A 25,561-nucleotide genomic window follows, 5' to 3' on the forward strand; every position below is an offset into this window, starting at 1 on the left:
CTGATAAATGTATGGCAGTTTGTAATGTCTGTGGTTGGTTAAAGAATATCTAGTCTGGTGAACAATAAGGACTTCAGTATTAATGCCATGTCATTGCATCAGGACAGTCAACAGGAGGCGCTGTTGACTCATCACACACTCACTGCAGTCTGACAGATACACAGAGAACTAAAACTTCACCAGTGAAACATCATCAGGTTCATTTCCTTTAAGAGTCTTTGATTGGACAAGTTTACAATCAGACTGCTTCATCCCAGTTTATATATGCTGGATTTTCACTGCTGGTTAGATTCAGGCCAGAATAAGTTTAGATTGCTCAGAGGACTCTGAGATTGCTTCATGACTTCTATCAAGGTTATGCAAGAAAAACTCAGCGTTTGGGATTAAACTTATGTCTTTAAAACACTAAATTTACCTGAAGTACAACATGTTCCATTTAAATAAGGCTGTAGACCGTTGTATAAAAATAACTACATAGCACACACAAATATTGGGTGAAATAGTGCATTAATAATTATATTGAACTATTTTTATTTTTTTTAAACTATTCTTCTTGTTCTTCTTAATATTAAACAGATAGTTCACCCCAAAACAAAAAAATATTGTCGTGTTTTATGTCGCTCCAAAGCCTTATGACTTTCTTTGTTCCGTGGAGCACAAAAGGAAATGATAGGCAGAATGACAGCCTCAGTCGCCATTCACTTTCATTGTATGGAAAAAAGATGCAAAGAGGGTCTATGGGGACTGATTATTTCAGTCCCTAATATTATGCCTCTCCTTTTGTTTTAAACGGAAGAAAAAAGGTTACGTTTAATTAATAAAAATGATTTTCGTAAAATGTATAGATAATTGGGCATTTCTCGACTCCATCTGCCATCTTGGAATAATTGTATGCTGCACGAGTCTGTTTGTTTGTAGCTTGCTTGCCTGCTTAGCATTGCTTATTCCTGTACGTTCATTATTTAGCATAGGATTTATAGACAATTGGAAGAGTTTTTGGGGTAGACCTGACCTGCTAAAGAGAGACGGACTCCATCCCTACAGGGAAGGTGCCGCTCTCCTCTCTAGTAATTTGGCTCTTAGATTTAATAATGATAGTATGTGACTAACTGGGGCCCAGGTCAGGAAGCAGACAAACTGGTTAATCTGATCGTCTGCTAGCTGCCTTGAGACGTCACACAGGTCACATAAACTACAACACATAGAGACTGTATCACCTATATATCATATAGAGACTGTGTCTGTTCCCCGAACTACCAAACACAAAACTCACACTAAATTATTTAGAAAAAATGTGATTAAAGTAAAACTTGAAAATAACAAAACAATTGAAGATAAACATCATATAAAGATAGGGCTACTAAACATTAGATATCTTTCAACCAAAAGCACTAATTGTAAATGAAATTATTACAGATCATATTTTGGATGCGCTCTGTTTGACTGAAACCTGGCTTAAACCGGATGAATATATTAGTTTAAATGAATCTATTCCCCCAGGTTATTGTTATAATAATGCTTAATGTGACACCGTCAGATACAAATAAAAAATATCTGTCATCTTTTGCCCTTGCTACAGTATATAGATCACCTGGGCTGTATTCTGGTTTCCTTGGTGAATTTGCAAATTTTCTATCAGATCTTGTAGTTACTGTAGATGGAGCTTTAATTGTTGGTGACTTCAACATTCACATACATAATGAAAATGACACATTGGGATTAGCATTTATCGATATTCTCAACTCTCTTGGAGTCAGACAAAATGTGACAGGACCAACTCATCGCCATAATCATTCGCTAGATTTAATTCTGTCATATGGAGTTATGTTGATACTATTGAAATTCTACCACAGAGCGATGACATCTCAGATCATTACCTCGTCTCTTGTATGCTGTGATCAACTAATGTCACTCAATCTACATCACGCTACTGTTCAGGTAGAACTATTCTTTCGACCACTAAAGATAGCTTCAATAATAATCTTCCAGAATTGTCTCATACACTCAATAAGCCAAAAAGTGTAGAAGAACTTGATGTAATAACAGAAAATATAAATACAGTCTTCTCTAGCACTCTTGATAGTGTCGCCGCCCTTCGATTTAAAGAAAATTAAAGAAAAAAGCCCTGCACCATGGTACAATGGTCACACTCATGCTCTCAAGAGAGCAGCTCGGAAAATGGAGCGCAAGTAGAAGAATATAAAATTAGAGGTATTTCACGGTGCATGGAAGGATAGTGTCTGTAGCTGCAGACAGGCACTATTTGAGCAAACTCATAGAAAATAACCACAACAATCCTAGGTGTTTATTCAGTACTGTGACTAAATTGGTTAGGAATAAAGACTCGACTGAACCAGATATTCACTCGCAGCACAATAGTAATGACTTCATGAATTTCTTTACTGATAAAATTGAAATAATCAGAAATAAAATTGGAATTATGCAATCATCTGTCACAGCACCTCAGAAAACTTATCAAAAATATCAAAAGCCACAACATGTATGTTAGATCCAATACCAACTAAGCTCTTAAAAGAGGTATTCCCTGTAATCTCAGAACCTCTTCTTAATGTTATTAACTCCTCGCTATCCTTAGGACATGTCCCAAGAAATTGGGGAATTAACTAATTATAGCCTGATTTCAAATCTCCCATTTATGTCAAAAATACTAGAAAAGGTAATGTCCTCCCAACTATGTTTATTTCTACAGAGAAATAGTATATATGAACAATTTCAGTCAGGATTTAGGCCTCATCACAGTACAGAGACTGCACTTATCAGTGTTACAAATGACTTGCTCTTATCATCTGATCGCAGCTGCATTTCTCTTCTAGTGCTTTTAGATCTTAGTGCTGCCTTCGACACCATAGATCACGACATTCTCTTGAATAGGCTGGAGAATTATGTTGGCATTAGTGGACTTGCATTAGCATGGTTTAGGTCCTATTTATCAGACCGCTACCACTTTGTCTGTGTAAACAAGAACTGTCAAATCAAACTAAAGTTAATATGGAGTGCCACAGGGATCAGATTTAGGGCCTTTGCTTTTCTCCATATACATGCTTCCCCTGGGAGATATTATCAGGAATCGTGGAATATGTTTCCACTGTTATGCTGACGATACCCAACATTATATTTCTTCAAAACCTGACAACATTTCACAATTCTCCAAATTAGCAGAGTGTATCAATGAAATCAAAGATTTGATGGCCAGAAATTTCCTTCTACTCAATTCCAACAAAACAGAGGTACTAATTATTGGACCAAAAACCTCTAAAAATAAGTCACCAAAATATAATTTGACTCTCGATGGATGTACTGTTTCATTATCTTCTACAGCAAAGAACTTAGGTGTTATATTTGATACCAGTCTGTCCTTTGAAAATCAAATTTCTAATGTTTGTAGAACAGCATTCTTCCACCTCAGAAATACTGCTAAATTACGACACATGCTCTCTGTTGCTGATGCAGAAAAACTAATTCATGCGTTCATGACCTCAAGACTAGATTATTGTAATGCATTACTGGGAGGATGTCCAGCAAGATCAATAAATAAACTTCAATTGGTTCAAAATGCAGCTGTCAGAGTGCTGACTAGAACCAAGAAATATGATCATATTAGCCCCATTTTATCATCGTTACACTGGCTACCTGTTAAATTTCGTGTTCATTTTAAAATTCTGTTCACTACTGTAACGAGTCAGGATACAATGGAGGATCTAAATGCAGTGTCTTTAATAGAAACAAAAGATGAACCAAGTAACTCAGAATAAAAACAAAACACAGGGAACCCGGTACAGAACATGACAATACAAGTGAAGACTGACAAGGGAAACAAGGGCTTAAATACACAGGGGCAAACAAGGGAACGAGGAACACCTGTGAAACAATCCGGGGAACCCAATCATAAAATGAAACTACAAAAGGACTACAAACTAACACTGTTCGGGACGCAGACACACTCACTCAGTTTAATGCCATGATGTCCGATTCATGAACAAATTACTCTATTGAGCCAGGTCTTTATAATGAATCAGGAGCTCAGATTGGCAATTTGAATTCAAGTCACTTTCTCAGCAAATTAGCCGTCAGTGAGTTCACAACTGAGAGCCCAGACATTTCAAAACATTAGTCCCATGAGTTTTTCAGGGTTGTTTATAATTAAAAGTCCCGTGTTATGCACCAAATCTTTTTTTTGTTTTTTCATTTTTTTGTTTTTTTCTGGTAATTATTGATTGGGATTGGAGTAGCACAATAAACTGTATCTGGGATTTCATTCAGTTTGCACTCTTGTAGTCTCTGTGTCTGAGCCATCTAGTCACAGTAAAGAAAGACTAAGATTTATTTATTATTATAATATATATATATATATATATATATATATATATATATATATATATATATATATATATATATATACACTATATTGCCAAAAGTATTCGCTCACCCATCCAAATAACTGAATTCAGGTGTTCCAATCACTTCCATGGCCACAGGTGTATAAAATGAAGCACCTAGGCATGCAGACTGCTTCTACAAACATTTGTGAAAGAATGGGCCGCTCTCAGGAGCTCAGTGAATTCCAGCATGGTACTGTGATAGGATGCCACCTGTGCAACAAGTCCAGTCATGAAATTTCCTCGCTACTAAATATTCCACAGTCAACTGTCAGTGGTATTATAACAAAGTGGAAGCGACTGGGAATGACAGCAACTCAGCCACGAAGTGGTAGGCCACATAAAATGACAGAGCGGGGTCAGAGGATGCTGAGGTGCATAGTGCGCAGAGGTCGTCAACTTTCTGCAAAGTCAATCGCTACAGTCATGTGGCCTTCAGATTAGCTCAAGAACAGTGCGTAGAGAGCTTCATGGAATGGGTTTCCATGGCCGAGCAGCTGCATCCAAGCCATACATCACCAAGTGCAATGCAAAGCGTCGGATGCAGTGGTGTAAAGCACGCCGCCACTGGACTCTAGAGCAGTGGAGACGCGTTCTCTGGAGTGACGAATCACGCTTCTCCATCTGGCAATCTGATGGACGAGTCTGGGTTTGGCGGGTGCCAGGAGAACGGTACTTGTCTGACTGCATTGTGCCAATTGTGAAGTTTGGTGGAGGGGGATTATGGTGTGGGGTTGTTTTTCAGGAGCTGGGCTTGGCCCCTTAGTTCCAGTGAAAGGAACTCTGAATGCTTCAGCATACCAAGAGATTTTGGACAATTCCATGCTCCCAACTTTGTGGGAACAGTTTGGGGATGGCCCCTTCCTGTTCCAAAATGACTGCGCACCAGTGCACAAAGCAAGGTCCATAAAGACATGGATGAGCGAGTTTGGTGTGGAAGAACTTGACTGGCCTGCACAGAGTCCTGACCTCAACCCAATAGAGCACCTTTGGGATGAATTAGAGCGAAGACTGCGAGCCAGGCCTTCGCGTCCAACATCAGTGTCTGACCTCACAAATGTGCTTCTGAAAGAATGGTCAAAAATTCCCATAAACACACTCCTTAACCTTGTGGAAAGCCTTCCCAGAAGAGTTGAAGCTGTTATAGCTGCAAAGGGTGGGCCGACGTCATATTAAACCCTATGGATTAAGAATGGGATGTCACTTAAGTTCATATGCGTCTAAAGGCAGATGAGCGAATACTTTTGGCAATATAGTGTATATATATATATATATATATATATATATATATATATATATATATATATATATATATATATATATTTGTGATGTAATATCCAGCTTTTTGATACTCATACACAACTAATACACAACATTCACTGAAGCTCAAGAAGGCAACACCCTACTATATGCATATTATACTTTATGTAAATGCCTGTAATGTAGATTCTGAAGGGCAGTACTAAATAAAAAATATCTTTTATCTCTTATATTTGTATAAACTCTGAAAGGGGTGTGAAAACTTATGAGAAAAAAGGGGAATGCAAATCTGTGCACTCAACTATACAGTAAATACTGTATATTAAACACCTGATTAATGGAGCTGTCTTTTCTTTGTTTTTCTATCTTGTTTTTGAACAACAATCTAAATCGAGCGATTCTGTGATGTGGCAGCTAAAACAGCCATTTGGCTCCTAAATGTTTCAGTTTTAGTCTGGAGCCCTGAACTACACAACGATGACTAAGACTTTACAGTTTCTTTACAGATATTAGTTTCATTTTCTTTTAATGCATGATTTTCTGTAAAGCTGCTTTGAAATGATGTGTGTTGTGAAAAGCGCTGTACAAATAAAAATTAATTGACTTATGACATTGCAATGCATTCTGGGATTGTCTAATAATAAAGTATGCATTATGCAATGATGTCTTAATAAAGAAACCTCAATGTGGCATTGCAAAATTAAGGCATAATTTTGCTGTCTACCATTTGGATGCTTTCTTGTATGATGCTGTCTAAGAAGGCAGCACTAGAGTTTAGAACACAGATCTATAGTGTACTTATTGATAAGTTAATAATTAATTGTGCTTTAAACAGCCACACTGATGAAGATCTGTTCTTGGACCACAGCAGCAGCTCATAACACGCCTCCTGCTTATTAATATGTATGTGTGTGTGTGTGTGTGTGTGTGTGTGTGTGTGTGTGTGTGTGTGTGTGTGTGTGTGTGTGTGCTCGTGCTGAACTGAATGCTTAATATTCACTCCAGTGTATTAATGATGTCAACATTAATCGTCCATCCTTAATGGAGTGCACTGCAAAACGTCGTTCAGTGACACATGAGGATTAAGATGGACCCAAATTATACCCTGGACAGAGGCTTTGCGTGATGTCTTATACGGAAAACTCCATCTCATCCACTAAATATTAAACATTAATTACCTGCAAGGACGTCTACTAGAGATGAATTCTAAATGGCAGCTGAAATGAGTTCAATAGATCATAAGGTGAAGTAAAACTATTGCTTTAGAATTAAACATTTTAGACCAAGAAAATGCAGAAAATAAATGTAATATAGCTGCAAGCAGCAATTAACTGGGTTCAGGCATTTACGGGCCTTTAAAAACATATGCAACAAATATTTAGTATTTATTAGTTAGCACCTAAAACAATGATAAAGTGCCTTAATTTAAAGATCCATCATGTTAGGTAGCACAGAGATATGGCAGCACCACCAAGAGGCAGAGATGCACAATTTTTTTCATGTGTCCTCAGATTGACCTCTTACATAAATGTCCAAAATTTGGTGATAATATCTGAGTTATAACCATTTAGGCAGTGGTGGAAAGAGTAAGTAAAAGTACTGCTACTGAAGAAATAATTCACTTGAGTACAAGTAGAAGTACTGAGAAATATGATGACACAAGTAAGAGTAAATAAGTAGTTTGCAGAAAAACTACTCAAGTAATTACAAGTTATTCATGAAAATTATATTATATATAGTATATACGCATCCATTTTTAGAACACAAAGACATTTTTGTTCTTGAAAGAAACTTATGGTTCCTTTCACCAAGGATGCATTAAACTGATCAAAAATACTGTCAAAATCATTAATTGCCAATATTATTACGGTTTGAAATAATTGTTTTAAGTGATATTTATTCCATTTGTTCTTTACCCGTGATGGCAAACATATACTGCGTCACCTATTCCTTACAAAAGCATTCTAAAGTGCTAATTTGGTATTCAAGAACATGTTCTTATTATTATAACAATTGAAAATGGTTGCGCTACCATGTGGAAATCACAATACAGTGGGGTTTTACCCCATTTGTAGAGGTATTGAGTTCTTACAAGTTGATTTACACTTGCAAGTCAAATTTTGGTTTCAAAAATAGGCAAAAATAGAAATTCTATTTTCTCCTAAAGTCTATTGTTTTAGAGAGATGAAGGCTATTCCATGCATTACTGTTTTGAAAAAAGAATCTCTAACCAGGATAGAGAGGGAAGTGGACGGCCAGATGCACAACAAAAAGACAAGTAAATCAGTCTCTAGTTTGAGAAACAGACTCCTCACATGTCCTAAACTAGCAGCTTCTAAATACCAAAGACCTGCATTGCTGCAAGAGATTCGTCTCTAAACTACATAATGTGCATTGTGACTGAAACACATTCCTATTTCAGGTTTATTCTTATTCACGGATGTCCAAGTATTTTGGCTATTAAGTGAACATACTGTACAAAACTAATATAATGCAATATCATACAGGAGGAAATGTATCCTCTATGATATTGCAGCAATTATCCAGATATGGAATGAGATTATTAAGCAAACTGTTATCATCACCTACATGCCAACTGAATAAAATAAGGCAAAAATAAACATTTCACACAGTGTTTAGTGAGAGATATGATTGATTCAAACACTAAAAGTGGCTGTTCTGTATATGTATTATTGTATTACAGTTGTAATAATAAAGTCTTAATTAACATTATGGTTATTTAACATATTGAGATATTATTATTAAGTAAATTGTAGTATTTGGTTACATTATGTTTTGTGATTTCTCATACCTTCTTGTATAACGTGCATCCCTTGTGCACTTTTGGCCTCTAGCGGGTGAGGCTTTTCAGACAGATAAACAGTAGCACAGGACAGGGAAGTACAGTACAGTACCGTGAGCGAGAGTGTTACCCGCTAGGACAGTTTATTTTGAACAAGAGGGGCGAATGGTTACATAATTTAACGCAGGATTACAATACGAACTGATACGGATCGATAGAAGCAGAGAGCCCGTCTGTGCGCACGATGGTGCGAGGAACCGGATGGCGGGAAAAAAGAGTAATGTTCAGTGAAATGTCAAAAGAAGATCGCAATGTATGTAATTGTAACTGTATCAGATATTATTAATAAAACACGGGAACTCGTTGCGTGGGCATTTTTTGCCCACTAATTTAAAATTTTGGGGATATTTTTGTTAATTTCAGTGGCATTTTTGCTCCGAGTCCCCATTAATTTCTGACAATGCTGGCATTGTATCTTTCCCACTTAAATGATGATGGCGCCGCAGATGGCCGCCTCAGTGTGGAGCTCTACAATTCTTTTGCTGTTTTTGTTTGTTTATCCTGTGTTTAGTCATTTTTTTCCAATGAGTTTTACCAAGAATGAACTGATGAACATTCGGCAGCACATACCAGATAATCTTTTCCCGGTTTTTGACTATTCAGACGTTTTGCTGGACATTTTAGTCGGAGGCGCAGCTGTGTTGTTTAAGCGCGCTATGAGACACAGGCGAGGGAAGTGAGCCAGTGCGCTGGTCAAGCTCTGATAGCGTGGCTTTCCAACAGTGCTGCTGAGTATTCATCTAGCGAATCTCCACTCTCTTCCTAACAAAACGGATGAACTACATCTCCTCACCCGCACAAACAAGGACTATTCAAACTCCGCTGCCTTGTGCTTCACAGAAACCTGGCTGAGTGAAGCCATTCCGGACAGCGTGTTACATCTGCCGGGCTTCCAGCTGTTCAGAGCGGTTCTCATCGTGGAGTTAACAGGGAAAACGAGAGGCGGTGGAACGTGCTTTTACATCAATGAAAGTTGGTGTACAGATGTAACAACATTAAAGAAGACGTGCTGTCCTAATTTGGAAGCGCTCTTTATTAACTGTAAGCCGTTCTACTCACCACGGGAGTTTTCCTCGTTTATTCTGGTGAGTGTGTATATCGTGCCAAACACGTGTTTGAACACAGCGCTGCTACAGCTGGCTGATCAAATCAAAGACATGGACTCACTTATTATTATTCTCTGCGATTTAAAAAAGCCAATCTCATCCGTGAACTGCCAAAATACAGACAGCACATTACATGCCTCACCAGAGACAATCATATACTGGATCACTGCTACACAACATTAAATGATGCATATCGCTCTTTCCCAAGAGCAACTTTGGAACTCTCTTCCGATCTACAGGCAGAAACTTAACTCAGCTAAACCTGTAGTAAGGACTGTAAAGTGATGGATCAATGAAGCAGAGCTGGAACTACAAGCCTGCTTTGACTGCACTGACTGGAGTGTTTTTGAAGCTACAGACACCAAGAAGGGAGGTTGAACAGCTGGCTCACTGGTGCAGTCATAACAACCTGGAGCTGAACACGCTCAAAACAGTGGAGATGATTGTAGTCTTTAGGAGGAACACCCCAACATTGACCCCCTACACCATTCTGAACAGCACTGTGGCAGCAGTGGAGTCATTCAGGTTCCTGGGCACTACCATCTCACAGGACCTGAAGTGGGAGACCCACATTGACTCCATTGTGAAAAAGGCCTTGCAGAGGTTGTACTTCCTTCACCAGCTGAGGAAGTTCAACCTGCCACAGGCGCTGCTGATACAGTTCTACTCAGCAGTCATTGAGTCTGTCCTCTGCACTTCAATATTTGTCTGGTTTGGTTCAGCTATGAAATCAGACATCAGAAGACTACAAAGGACTGTTCGGACTGCTGAGAGGATTATTGGTTGCCCCCTGCCCTCCCTTCAAGAACTATACACTTCCAGAGTGAGGAAAAAGGCTGGAAAAATCACTCAGGACCCCACTCACCCTGCCCACAACCTTTTTGAACTGTTGCCTTCTGGCCGACGCTTCAGAGCTCTGAGCACCAGAACCATCAGGCACAGGAACAGTTTTTTCCCTCAGGCTATCCATCTCATGAACAGTTAAAACTGCCCCTTTGTGCAATAATTAATGTGCAATACACAGTCTAGTCAGTTGTATTATTTAACATATCCTACCTCTTCTGCATTACATTCCCTTACTGTATATAACAGATTTGTATTTGTACATACTATATGTATATTTTTGTCTTATTGTGTATGTCTGTATATACTTATATTTCTATTCGCTTTTTGGTTTTATTTTATTTTATTTATTTTTTTTATTATCTATGTCTTGTTGTTGTATTGTTTGTTCACTGGAAGCTTCAGTCGCCAAGAACGATTCCTTGTATGTGGAAGCATACTTGGCAATAAAGCTCTTTCTGATTCTGATTCTACTAAGGTATATAAAAAGTTTGTTTTAGACATATAGTAGCAAGTAAACAAGATATCCCCACATATGTCAAACTACATTGTGTAAATGTTTGACTCAGTTAAATCATTGCCTACCTTAAAAACATGTGAAGTTCGATCAGTGGTTAAACGTGTTCAGGGGGTTCCCTTGTACCTGAATGAACGGCTCCTTTACAGAATAAAATGAAATATGCAGCAAATCACAGTATTACAGTTCTTGTATAGTGAGTGGGTAGAAAGTCTTGAAGAATTGAGAGAAGAGAGGACACCGGAGGCAGTTTATGCAAGCTGCTGTGCTCATGATGCTGTACCCTGCGGGCTTCCGTCATGCCACGCACAGCGCATTTTAGTTTATAAACAGATTTAACGCTGTAAGGCTGGCACCAGGAAAGGCACCATTTCCGGTAAAAGTCAAAGAAGAAGAGTTATTTAATTTGTTATTTACGTTCAAACCGACTAACACCGGTATTACCGCTGGTTGGATGCTAAGTGGTACTATGGAGTAATTTTGATTAAGCAATAGCCTACACAATAACACACGGCAGCTTGATTTCAAACTTTGAACTTTATTATTTTATTTATTTTAAATAAATTCAAATGGAACCGGAAAACAGTGAAGTGCAATTAAAATGTGTGTTGTTCAAGTTTTTGAAAGATGGTTTTACAACAGTTGTGAAGGGCAACATCTCTGTGGCAATGAACCTAATTCATCCGTGCATTCTCTCCATCATGGGCGACCCGGTCGGTTATTTCATTGTCCGGGCAAATACATCACTTATTGTGGGTTGTTGTGGGTTTAATGTTGGTGTTTTATTACCTTTCATCACAGGACCCAATTTAGCTGCTTCAGAAGGGTAATGACTTTGAATGTGTGTGAATAAATTTGCTTTGTTCTCTCCTAGGGCTGGACGATATGCAAGAAATATTTTCACAATATTTGTATTATAAAAAAACAAAAAATAAATTACAATATCAAATTACACCGTCAACCCCCCCGGCTGAGGGATCGTGAATATTCTTGCTTTAGTGATTTTGCATTGAAAATTAAATTAATTTACTTACAAAACGAAAAACTTAACCAAAGGCATTTCTAAATTCAAACTGCACTTCAAATGAAACGAAAAAGCAATTAAAATAATGAAGTAGTAAAAAAAATCATATATAACGACCTTTCCATTTACCGTCAGGCAAGTATCTGTTATGACAACAGGCGGAACATTACTAATACAAATTAAGATCAAAAAACAATTATAAATGTAAAAATAATAATTATGATGATGATAATAATCACTGAAATAAAACTCATGGTTGGAGGTGTTTTTGTATTATTTTATGTTTAATCACAGATGTATAGGCTGCAGAGTTGCGTTCACAATGAACTCAAAGCACCTCCTGAGCTGAGATGTCTGAGGTCATTTACAGCACTCATAGATGATACTGTTCTTGCAAAATAAAATTCAGAAGACTGAAACAAAGAAAGAGTGAGAACCTTTTACATGCGTGTGTTCCACGAGACTGCACGCCTCCGTACAATCAGCGCGTCATACATGTGCATAGACGGCTTTTCTGTCATCTGTTCTTAATAATATAACAAAGTGTGTTTCTTCAAGCACGTGTCTGTGTGTCTAACAGCATGTCTTGTGTCATTCTGAATCCGAGATGTCTTACAGTTACACATCATGCACATTACATTCTCTACCTGCGATTAAACGTCTTCTGTCAGTGCGAGTACTTTGATACGTTGCTAAAGAACAGCTGGCATTCAATGTGTTATTTAGGTACAACTATTCTTTATTTAAGGCTATTCTATTCGTTAGGCTATTGTATTGATATTGGAAGTCATAATGTTTCCCCTTTAACCCTGTATAAAGTTTCACACCGGTGTTGTCCTTTGTACCAAGTAAAACCGGTAACACCGTACACCGTGGCAACCCTAGTTCAAACCTTTTTGATAATTATTGATACTGGGACTTGACAGAATCTCTCTGCACTGTTTTGGTTCTGATCGGGCGAATGACTTGGGACTAGTTCGAAATCCAAAATTGTGGAAAATCTAGAGGGTGGAGCAAAGATTTAGTCTGGAGTTTTAAGATTCATCATAATCCAAGGAATCACAAGATAAATCATTTTGTTTGTAGCCCTTATGGTTCAAAAGTTATGATGCAAAAGACACTTTGTGCTTGAAGTTAGTAGTTAATATAAGCCATGAGGTGTTTCACACTAGTGTGTATTTTAGCATGATTGGAACACTGTATTGACCAATCAGCATCCAGGACCACAACTATCCGTTTTATAATAGTTTTCTGGATGATTTGTCTATTTGAGGCTGTTTCTCGGTTGTGTTCTCCTCTGGGTAAATCAGCTGCTGTGTGTGTCAATAAATGCATCTCACAGCATGCTTAAAACAGCAACGTTTCTTCCTGTCTGTTATCATTCCTCCAAACACGTTTGTTGTGCAGGCGCTGTTGCTCTCGTCTGCACTGTGATTAGAGCAGGAAAATTAATCAGACCTCTGATAGAAAATGATCTGCGACATGCCAGATATCTTGGATCAGCACTGAGCAATGAGAGGCTGGCACAGATTGAGGCTGGCACGGTGGCATCTGGTTTGGCAGTAACAGTAAAGCTGAACCACTTTGACACTGATGAGATGGAATGATTAGTTCTGTCAAGGATAAGGATAGGAATTGTAAGGAATTTAACACTTCTGTTACCATAACGGTTCAATTAACTATTCTTTTAGTAGTCCTATCTTTTGCAAAGAAATATCTGGAAACAAGAAATTCAATTCTTTGCAATTCTGCAAATGATGGGAACAGATTTCTGAAAAAGTGTTCAATACAAGTTCAGCTCAATGGACAGCATTTGTGTCATAATGTTGATCACCACAAAAATGAATTTCGACTCGTTCCTCCTTTTCTTTAAATGTGTGTTCCAGTGAGACGCTTACAATGGAAGTCAATGGAGTCAATTGTTAGAGGGTTTAACGTCAGAAATGTGAAGCTTATAATTTTATAAAAGCACTTACATTAATTCTTCTGTTAACACTTGTGTATTATTTCAGCTGTAAAGCTGTTTATATCATAATTTTAAGGTTTTAGGGTTTACAGTGTTACGTCGTCATGGCAACAAAGTTGTAAAATTGTCTATAACTTTCCACAGATGTGGTTAGTAAGTGATTTTATGACAGTAAAATCATGTTAACACACATATTGTTTATGTCTTGTGTCTATACTTTTGAAACAGTGAGTATTTTAATGTTTACAGATTGACCCCATTGACTTCCATTGTAAGTGTCTCACTGGAACACAGATATAAAGAAAAGGAGGGACGAGTCGAAATTAATTTTTGTGGTAATCAACATTATGCCACAAATGCTGCCGATTGAGCTTAACTTGTACTGAACCTGGAATATTCCTTTAACCCTTTAATGCATATCTGGGTCTTTACCGGGACCTCATTTCACCCCCTGCACCTCATCAGTTTTTTGGATTTGTGCCCACACCTCTTTAGTATTTCTCAATTGTTCTCTTATAAATAGTGCAAAAAAAACTAAACAAATAAAATTATAATAATAATAATAATAATAATAATTACCAAAAGTGTCTAGGGTCATTAGAGACCCTAGGTTTGTAAGTGTTTTTTTAATCAATAAATTATATTTTTATGATTGTTTCATATCTACATAATTTTACTATCACAGGATATCTATTTCTTTGTTTATTACAAGATAAATGAGTTCTATATATTCATACAAATAAATAATATATCATGTTGATTTTCTGTGTGACAGTGAATTATCAGTATCTCATATGCGTGTACATATAGATATTATACATGTTCTTACTCAAGGTGGCGCTGATGTGTCAGTGATTGACTTGATTTACATTTGACATTTCTATTTGATGAATGAACAATGTGGAAGTAAACTATAGCAAGTGTAACACATGAACAGTATGATATGAAAAGTTGTGTAAGTTGTGCATCTATTTAGACTCAATAAGTGCCAGAGAAAATACATATGTGTAGTTTATGTGTAGATTACATGTTAAGTGTAGCTCAGTATGTGTTTGACAGCCAGTTGCATCTCATGAAATGTCAGTGTGGAAGTAATGAATCCTGTTCTAGATTTGTAACATCTCTTTGACATATGAATAATAAAACATCTAAATATATTCTATTTTGATATTTTCTAATTTTCTTGAAAATATTTTGAAAATGTGACACTATTTGGGCATTTTATAGATCCATTTGTGATAGATATACGTCGGGTCACTAATGACCGGAATACTGAATGTAATAATGTTTGGTTAAATTCCCATGTGTTTAAGGGTTAAATGAAGTTGTAATTATTAAGATATTTCATTCATTCATTCATTACACTGTACAATAAAGTTCTATTTGTTTAACATTGGGTATCGTAAACTATGAACAGCTGTTCATTATTAGTTCACCAAATGCATTGACTACCTTGTTACTATCTAACTTTAAATATAAAAATGCAATAGTATATATTTAAATAAACATTAAGATTAAAAGTGCTGTAAAAGTGTTGTTCATAGTTAATTCATGTTAACTAATGTATTGAATTCAGCCTTTTTGTCCAATCACTGCTCTTTATTTCATGTGTTTACAGCTCTCTACATTGTGAGTAAATCACTCACATATGCAACCAAATTTCGCGCTTTGGAACTAAGAAATGTGTGTTATTAGCCACTGCTTAGTAAATATTCCGATTTCACTCGCCAGCGATTGAGTTGTGTAGTGATGAAGAAGAACTTTAGCACCGAGATCCTTTCACTGCATGTTGTCTCATGAGCACTCTGAAGGAAATTGACCTTATTTGGCTGCAGAGTTGTCATAATCGCAGTGTCACCATCGCTTTAGTTGAGCTATGATATGCATAGTTACATTTACATTGCATTTAACAATGTCAACTCTGATTTTGCATGAACTTTTCCAAGAACTGTTTGAAAACAAGAACATTCTCCGTCTCACAGCATCTACACATCAGAGTAACACACTTGTTAGACGTCTGTTGGGAGGTAAAAAAGTGTTGCAAAACTCGAGCGTTTGTAGATTTGAATTTGAGAACTCTTACAAATAAAATTTGTAAACGCAAGTCAATACACATTTTGCGAGTCAAGTTTGCTTTGATGTGTTGCATGTAATGTGTCCAAAGATGAGATCCACGCACTCCTTTCTGTTGTTTACAGTCAGTTATTGATCAAAAATTTAAAAGATAAATTGATTCTAATCAAACATTGCATGGATGTGGATGCGCTCATTCAACCGTAAACACATGCGGAACTTCCAGTATTCTTAAAGAGACAGTACCATTTCAGCACTTGTTATACAAATCAATGTAAACTCAGTGTTAGTCTCAGCCTCAGATGGCACGTCCACAGTCCGTGCACTAACCGTCTGATGCTTCTAGCACACAAACTGGAAAATGCTTTCTCAAACCGCTCAGCGCAGATCTGATTGTCTGGTTTGATGGAACGTCCACAAGCAGACATAGGACATTTTATCAGTTCATCTGGAAGCTGAGTTGTGTTCACAAGGTTCTGCGCAGATAGAATGAGTGCTTTTGAGGACACTCATTTTTTCAAAATATTCAGAGATTCGCTTGAGGCACGTTGCAGAAAGTAAAGTGGATATCCACGAGCAGAGTTGCATTTCTGCTTTGTTTACTAAGTAATGTTTGTGAAATTCTCTATAATGAGGTTTTCTGTGCTGTACTTAGTCTCTTTACACACTTTATGCTCTTCTCCCGTGTCTTTTATGTGCAATCGCTCGTGGAGATTCGCGCGCCATTATGTCAATTATTTTTTCCCCATGTCGGTCTTTTATTAAGGTATGATACATCTCTGATAACCCCGCCCCTAAACGCCCCATAATAATAATAATAATAATAATAATAATAATAATAATAATAATAATGATACATTTTATTTGTAATACACTTTTTCTCATACCCAAAACACAACACCAGAGCATAAAATATATACATAACAAAATAACAAAAGAGAAGTTAATAGAGAACAATCTTCTAATCAATAAAACAAGTTTAAAAAGATGAGTTTTTAAAGAGTTCTTGAAAAAATAGCTGGAGGGAGAGCATTCCATAACTTTGGGGCACTAACAGAGAAAGTTCATAAGTTTCACAACATGCATCATTTCAAAGCTTAACAGAAAATGAAACTGTAATATCTATAAAGTCTTAGAGTCATCATTGTGTAATTGTAAATTGTGTATACATTTAAATAATTAAATAATAATTATATTTATAACCCCTGTGAGCAAGCTGAAGGTGACTGTGGTAAGGAACACAAAACTCCATAAGATGCTGATTAATGGAGAAAAATAACCTTGAGAGAAACCAGACTCACTGTGGGGGCCAGTTCCCCTCTGACTAAACAACATGAATATAATGACAATATTACTATAGTGTAATAGTGCAATGTATAGTGCAAGTCATGGTTTAAAATGATTAAATTAATTAAGTGTTAAGGGTCAGTGTTTAAACAAAGATTTTGAATGAACTGTAAGATTAATGACTAATGTCTTTGAAATGTATCCTGGATTAACTGCAGAAGTTCACATTGATGCATTGTCCTTTGTTTTGTTGGCAGTTAATTGATAGTCTATGTATTCCATTATAAGAGTGTAGTCCATCAATAGACCAAGGTGATGCAGGCAGAGATCAGTGAGGTGCATCGCAGTTCAACCGGCAGCTCCTTTCGCTGAGGTTCGTTGGGGTCCATCCTAAATCCAATGTTCAGGCAGTGGCATATGAAGTATCCCATGTCTTTCAGTTGGAGTTGGCATCAGTTCATCCTCTGAACTCAAAAGACTGAAGTGATGTCTGGCTAGCACCGGCTGTAGTTTGTCATCATCACTCAAAGACACGCAGCAGTGGAGTCCGACACCAAGCAGGAACGGAGCTGGATCTGACCGGCTCTGGTAATCTCCGGATATGAATCCCGAGGTTGAGACAGGGAAACAAATAGTATAATATTAGAGTAGATGCCATTCAATTTTATGCAGAGTTATAGATCATGATAGATGTTTCTGGTTCCGGCAGACCTAACTAAAGCAGCCTTATTGTGAGTTGAAGGATAAATTAAGTGTATGTCTGGCTAAATAGATGAGTCTTTAGTCTAGACTTAAACTGAGTGAGTGTGTCTGCATCCCAAACAGGGCGAGGAGTTAATAATATTAACCCTTGTGTGTCAATAAAAAAAAAGTTACTTAGATGTCCTTAGAAAATGTCCACGTCAAAAAACTGTAATATTATTTTCCACTTTCAGTGAGTTAACCAACATCAGTCCTGATTATAACTACCAAATATTCATTAATTTTCAGGATTTTAACCCTTTAAATGCCAGTTTGTTTAGATAATGCCACTGTTGTTTTACACACACACACACACACACACACACACACACACACATTTCTTAATACACACATACAAAACACACTCTGACATCCATACCAACACACACACACAATTAATCTGCATCATTTATTCAGTTGGCCTGAAGTGCTCTATAATACAGCAAACAGAAAATAGGGGAAAAGCTTGTATTTGCTCCATAGGCTAAACATGAGAAAAATGGCGCCATCTGGTGGAAAATATTAAAATGTAAATTTTGAAGCCAGGGCTCCGGAATGAAAGCATAATATCATAGAATTCATGATTTTATGCTTTAATGGCACTGGGATCAAATATTGCAGTTTTAATGGGTTTCAATGGGGACATTTTTGTCCTGAAGGTCCTGAGTGTGACTATTTTGTGTACACAGTGTATTATAGATGTATTACAGGAACTGAGGTTGATATATCAAAATTCCCCAAAAAATACACACCTTTGGCAAAAATTATGCTCGTAGGCATTAACACAGCCAAACTGATCGAAAAAACAAAAATGAAAAAGACAAAAATGTCCCAAAGGTCACACAAGGGTAAAGAAGAGGTTCTGAGATTACAGGGAATACCTCTTTTAAGAGCTTAGTTGGTATTGGATCTAACATACATGTTGTGGCTTTTGATGTTTCAATAAGTTTTGTTAGCGCTTCATGACCCATGACAGTGAAAGATTGAAGTTGCTCATGAGGAAAATTATGAGACTGTTCTGAGGTGCTGTGACAGATGATTGCATAATTCCAATTTTATTTCTGATTATTTAAATTTTATCAGTAAAGAAATTCATGAAGTCATTACTATTGTGCTGCGAGTGAATATCTGGTTCAGTCGATGCTTTATTCCTAACCAATTTAGCCACAGTACTGAATAAACACCTAGGATTGTTGTGGTTATTTTCTGTGAGTTTGCTCAAATATGCTGACCTGGCAGCTTTTAGTGCCTGTCTGTAACTACAGACCATTAATTTTAACCATAAAACATTCAAATGATGACATGACAAGAATAGTGATTTCAGTAACAGAAATATCAGATCAATGAATTATATTAACCATATCATGTTAGAATTCAAGAAATTAAATTCCTGCTTTCCACAGAGACCAATTACAACATAGATAAAGATGACAAATTAAGACAAGATGACAAGGCAAAGCAGCATGATGACATCCAATCCAGTAAAATCCTTCAGGCTCAGAAGCGGCCGATTCACAGTATCATGAGTCGTGAAGTGCTGTCCAAGCCAGTTTCACCAAGCCAGTAGCCAAACCAGCCACATACACACTGATCTCATATTGTCAGGGAGACAGTTCAAAGAGCCACAGCAGCCACGGCAAACAGCAAAGGCACTGGAGAAGTCAGGCCAACAGCAGGACAGCCAACCCCAGACAAATAAATATTTACGATATTGGAATAAAATCCAGAAGCTAAGATAAACTAATAAAACCAGTTAGATAAAATAAAAATAAACTCAATCAATTAATAAAACAGCAAGACATGGGTGGAGAAGCAGCAGCCAGATGCGCCAGCATCCACTCTCACCAAACCAGTGTGAATAAATGACAAAATGACAAAACCGACTGTGATTGGTCACAAAACATGTCAGTTAGATGGCTTTTCCTGTCTAAATGGGCGGTTCTTGGCCAGTTGAGTCGGTAGTCATAACTCAGTGTAAATACTTGTAAATTGTATAAATCATGCATATAAACAAACATGTAACAAAATGTAGTAATGCAAGTGTAATGTGTAAATATATAAATATATATAAATAACATGAAATATTGTAACTTTAATAAATAAATGTTATTTTCATTATTAGGTTCCAATCTTATGAATATTTTGTTTTAAAAATGTGTATGAAATTTTAAACTGACAATAGTTTGTATCATTATTATAAATGTAATTTCATGACATCATATAAATTGATAAAATGTGAAATTTGTACATTTTTAAAAAGCTAAAATGTGATAAAAATAATAATAATAAAATCTGCACTCTCACATACTATAGCGCATGGAGTCATGCAGTAGTATTTCATTATTGTATAGTACACTCACAATAGGGCTGAGCGATACAGACAAAAAAACATATTGCAATTTGTTTTAAATAGATATCATAGTTGCGATTTTGGCAAATGTTTTTTATTATTCATACATTTTACATGTAAAAAAGTAAGAGTTCAAAAACACCTTTCAGGAGGGAAAAACTGTCCTTGCATAAGTGTAATAGCATCAGTTATTTCCTTATGCATTTTAGTTTTTCCTCTATTATTTATACACCTTTCTGTTTTCTGTTCTGTTCTCTCTCACTAGTACCTTTATTGCACACTGCATTCTGATCTGTGAGATCTTAACAATGTGCAAAAGATCTGCACCAGTCAGAATGATGAGAATCCTACAGTATAAATATACAGTATAATTTATAAAAATTGCAGCCTGCAGCGGTTTAGAAATAACACACGCTCTTGTCGTGATTTTATTGCAATTAATTGTGCAGCCGTAAAAACACACATCCTCCCATAATGCACTCTGTCATACATCACAGATACATAGAAATAACATGAAATCACAAACTGCATTCATTCAAATCGGTAAAAACGAGATCATTTACTGCAGTAATCAAGACGAGGTCACAGGAAATAATTTCATCATCTCTGCATGAGATATTAAAGTGAACGTCAGCCGTCGCTGCACATTTCTATATCTGTGACATTACGAGCCTGTTGCAGAACATGACATACAACACGCTACAGCAGGGTTACCTAATTAGTTTACATCAAGGGCCAAATTCTGTCAACAACACAAAGTCAAGGGCCACCACTCTCGATGTTATGACAAAGTGTTTGTGCTGCTATTATTATTATTATTGTTGTTGTTGTTTTTATTGTTTTTGTTGATAAAAGAATGACAACATAAATATTCAGATTTTTTTATCAGTTCTTTTTCTCAGTATTAGTAGCCTGTTTTTTTAATTATTATTATTCAAACAATTATGAAAGTTTTTCCTGTATAGAGATACACAAAACTACACAACTTTGGCTGTTGAAAATTTAAAAACTAACAAACAACAACAACAACAACAAAACTTTAATGAACAATCTGGATCTCCATGTCCTCCATGTGAGTCAACTGTTCCTGCTCATCTCCAAATGGGATCTCCTCCCTGCACTTTCCCTAATTGCAGATTAAATTATTATACCTATTAGCGTTTGCTACAGCTTAAAGCCCAAAGTGTACTCCAGTTCTGATGCGAACACTGAGTGTCTGTGTATAGCTGAACACTCACATTTCAAAGTAGCCAACAACTTCATCTGACTGTGCACATAGACAGGCGTTTGGCGCATGCACGCTACGACTGAGATACTGGACTATTTCTCTTCAGGAGTCTAGACACAAAGATGTCTTTATATTCCTTCAGACTCGATATACAAATGCAGGTATGTCCTGACTTGCTCACACATGCATTCATGACATGCACATCCACTGTTGTTGTTTCCAACTTCGTCTCCTGTTGTTTTACTGGTAATTACATCATCTGTGCTTCTTCATGAATGCAACTGCTCAACTGTGAGTGTTACCACCTCGTGAACCCTCTAGTGCAAATAATTCCAGACGCATTCCCATTCTGCACATTCAAAGATGCGTTGTTAGAAAAATCGTCGTTCAGTGCTCGCGCACTCTGCTGATGACAAAATTTGCATCATGGGCCCTGTACGCAGACGCTCAGTGTCTGACCAAAGTATACTTTGGGCTTTAGCACGGGATAAACACACACACACACATACAAACACACACACACACACTCACACACACACAAACTGTGTGTTGGACTCAAGAGGGCGCTGAGTATGGCTGCTGCGTTGCGAGCTTCGACCCAGTGTTGCAGTTTTTTGTTTGTTTTGTCTACAATTCTTATGTTTTTTTGTCTTGAATGTTGTCTGCCTTATTGTCTACGACAGACAAACACTTTTGGACATTGGTTCTGCAATAGCACACCGAAAACCGGACTTTAAATACCTCAATGCTGACCCGCTGTTTACAAACACGCCAGTGGAGCCCATTGTCTGGGCAGCCATGGAAGGAGAGCCAGCGTTCTCATCAGAGTAAGACGTCGTGCAAATCGACCCCCGCTACCCAGTATTCTACTGGCAAATGTTCAGTCTCTGGACAACAAGCTCTGCGAGCAGAAAGCGCGGATCTCTTTCCAACGAGAGACGAGGGACTGCTGCATTATCTGCCTAACAGAAACTTGGATGTCTGCGGAGATTCCAGACTCAGCCATTGAACCTGCGGGGTTCTCCGTGCACCGAGCAGACAGAGCGAAAGACCTCTCAGGTAAAAGCAGAGGTGGTGGTGTATGTTTTATGATCAACAAATCCTGGTGTGATCAGAGGAACGTACATTCTATCAAGTCTTTCGCTCTCCTGATCTGGAATTTCTCATGCTTCTGTGTCGACCATTCTGGCTACCGAGGGAATTCACAGCGGTCATTATCACAGCTGTGTACATCCCGCCACAAGCCGACACAGACCGGGCACTCAAGGAACTGTATGGGATTATAAGCAAACAGGAAACCGCACACCCTGAGGCCGCGTCCATTGTGACCGAGGCACAACCTCTCCCTCAACGTCAGTAAGACAAAGGAGCTTGTGGTGGACTTCAGAAGAAAAGACAGAGAACACGGTCCCATCACCATCAATGGAGCACCAGTGGAGAGAGTCAGCAGCTTCAAGTTCCTGGGTGTCCACATCACTGAGGAACTCACATGGTCCATCCACACTGAAGTCATTGTGAAGAAGGCTCATCAGCGCCTCTTCTTCCTGAGACAGCTGAGGAAGTTTGGAATGAACCGCCACATCCTCACACGGTTCTACACCTGCACTGTAGAGAGCATCCTGACTGGCTGCATCTCCGCCTGGTACGGCAATAGCACCGCCCACAACCGCAAAGCACTGCAAAGGGTGGTGTGAACTGCCAAACACATCATCGGAGGTGAGCTTCCCTCCCTCCAGGACATATATACCAGGCGGTGTGTGAAAAAAGCTCGGAGGATCATCAGAGACTCCAGCCACCCGAGCCATGGGCTGTTCTCACTGCTACCATCAGGCAGGCGGTATCGCAGCATCAGGACCCGCACCAGCCGACTCCATGATAGCTTCTTCCCACAAGCAATCAGAACTCTTGATCTCTCACGATCAAATACATCAGCACTGCACTTTATTACTCTTATTATCTCACACCGAACTGTCATAAATTATATTCTCTCTTAACAACACACTGGCAACTTACTATCAGCCGACAGCCTGAATGTCAATACAGTACAATACAATCTACTGTATATTTTATATATACTATATATACTATTTTTATTGTATAATGTGTATTCTATATTGTGTGTATTGTATACTGTACATTGTATGTTGTTATTTGTATATTGTGTTGTGTGTAATTATGTGTATATTAGATATGTAAATTGTGTTGTGTTAATTTGATGTTATTGTAAATTGGTGTATGTCTCATCTCTGTCATGACTGCTATGTTGCTCAGAACTGCACCCAAGAATTTCACACACTATTGCACTTGTGTATATGGTTGTGTGACAATAAAAGTAATTTGATTTGATTTGATTTGAAACACACACACACACACACACACACACACACACACAAACACACACACAAACACACACACACTCACACAAACACTAGAATAAATCCGATCCATGGCTCTCTGATTTTGATAAGTAAAATGTTGGATATTTTTGCCTGTTGTGGTTGATATTGATCCTGTAGTATTGAATGGAAATTTGAGTGTGTGTGTGTGTGTGTGTGGTAAAGTGTATTTTTTTGTGTATAAGTATGCAGCCACTGTCCTTCAAATTAATCAAAGCTGCACTTGGTCATGCATGTGAGCAGATTGCATGCTTGTGTCATTAGAAATAAATGAATAAATAAATAAGATGTTTCCCATGGAATTCGCTGTGATTTCCCACAGAGATGCCGCCACTTAACGAGTGATTTTCCTTCACCATAGCAACAGGCCTCAGAGTACCACAGTCGTTCCCCATGGACGAGCACCCAAATGGAAGTGCATTTTAAGGCCCGTTCCGCTTGGATTCTTTACTGTCGGTCACTGACGCTGGTGTCGGACACTCTGACAGTGAAACGGGTTTCTCAGGATCTCACGTGTTATGTTTACGGTCACGTTTGGGAACGAGATGACACTCAACTAATAGATCTAATTTGTTTTATTTCAAAGTCATTGTTAAACTGAGAAGAGAATGTGCTGTTTAGTATTGTGAGCAGTTTGTATCTACACACTTGACAGGAAGATCACATGAACTGTGAATGGATTGTAAGAATGTTTACTATTTCATTCTTGATGGCTTTTGCAAATGATTTTTCATTTGGTAGTGATTGTCTCTTAATCATCATGTCAACCTTTTAACATTCTCTTGTCTTAAAATTTGATGATATATTTCTGGGTTGTGTCTAGAAGGTAACCTCCCGGTTGCCCAAAGTCTCGCGAGACTCACCTAACCGAATTGTGCTCACCCTACACCTAATCTCAGTAACAGCGAACGAGACTCTCGCGAGACTTTGGCTGCTGGAGGGTTACCTTCTAGACACAGCCATAATTCTGCGATTGTGTTTTCATTCCTAAACTCAGGGTTGAGCTCCTTCGGAAAGCCATACTAGCTCTGATTCAAAGTCTAGTGAACTGCCTTGCTGTCGTCTGTTTACATAGGCAGCTAGCCACTAAGACAGTGTCCAAACGAAGTGGAGCCTTATAAGTGACTGAATATGGAACGCTCTGCATAACATGTTTCATTTATCACCTGTCATGTTTCATTTAAGGATCAACTTTGTCTCAGATGTTTCTCATAAAATGCGATTGAAGAGACGCAAATGAGTCAATTGTTGAGTATAGAGTTATAAAATCAGGACTCCGGACTGCGATCTCAGGCCCTAAACTGCGCATTTTTTTGCATTGTTTTTTTATTGACAAAGTGAAAATGCGTAAAAAAATGTTTGCGGAAATTGTTGTCTCCCGTACGTTTCCATTCAAATGGCCTTTTACAGATCAACTGGTGTGCGTCATGACATCATCCTTTTTCTCCCAATTTGGAATGCCCAATTCCCACTATTTAGTAGGTCCTCATGGTGGCACGGTTACTCACCT

This window comes from Myxocyprinus asiaticus, chromosome 3 (genome assembly GCF_019703515.2).
Source record: "Myxocyprinus asiaticus isolate MX2 ecotype Aquarium Trade chromosome 3, UBuf_Myxa_2, whole genome shotgun sequence".
In the NCBI taxonomy this organism is placed as follows: domain Eukaryota; kingdom Metazoa; phylum Chordata; class Actinopteri; order Cypriniformes; family Catostomidae; genus Myxocyprinus; species Myxocyprinus asiaticus.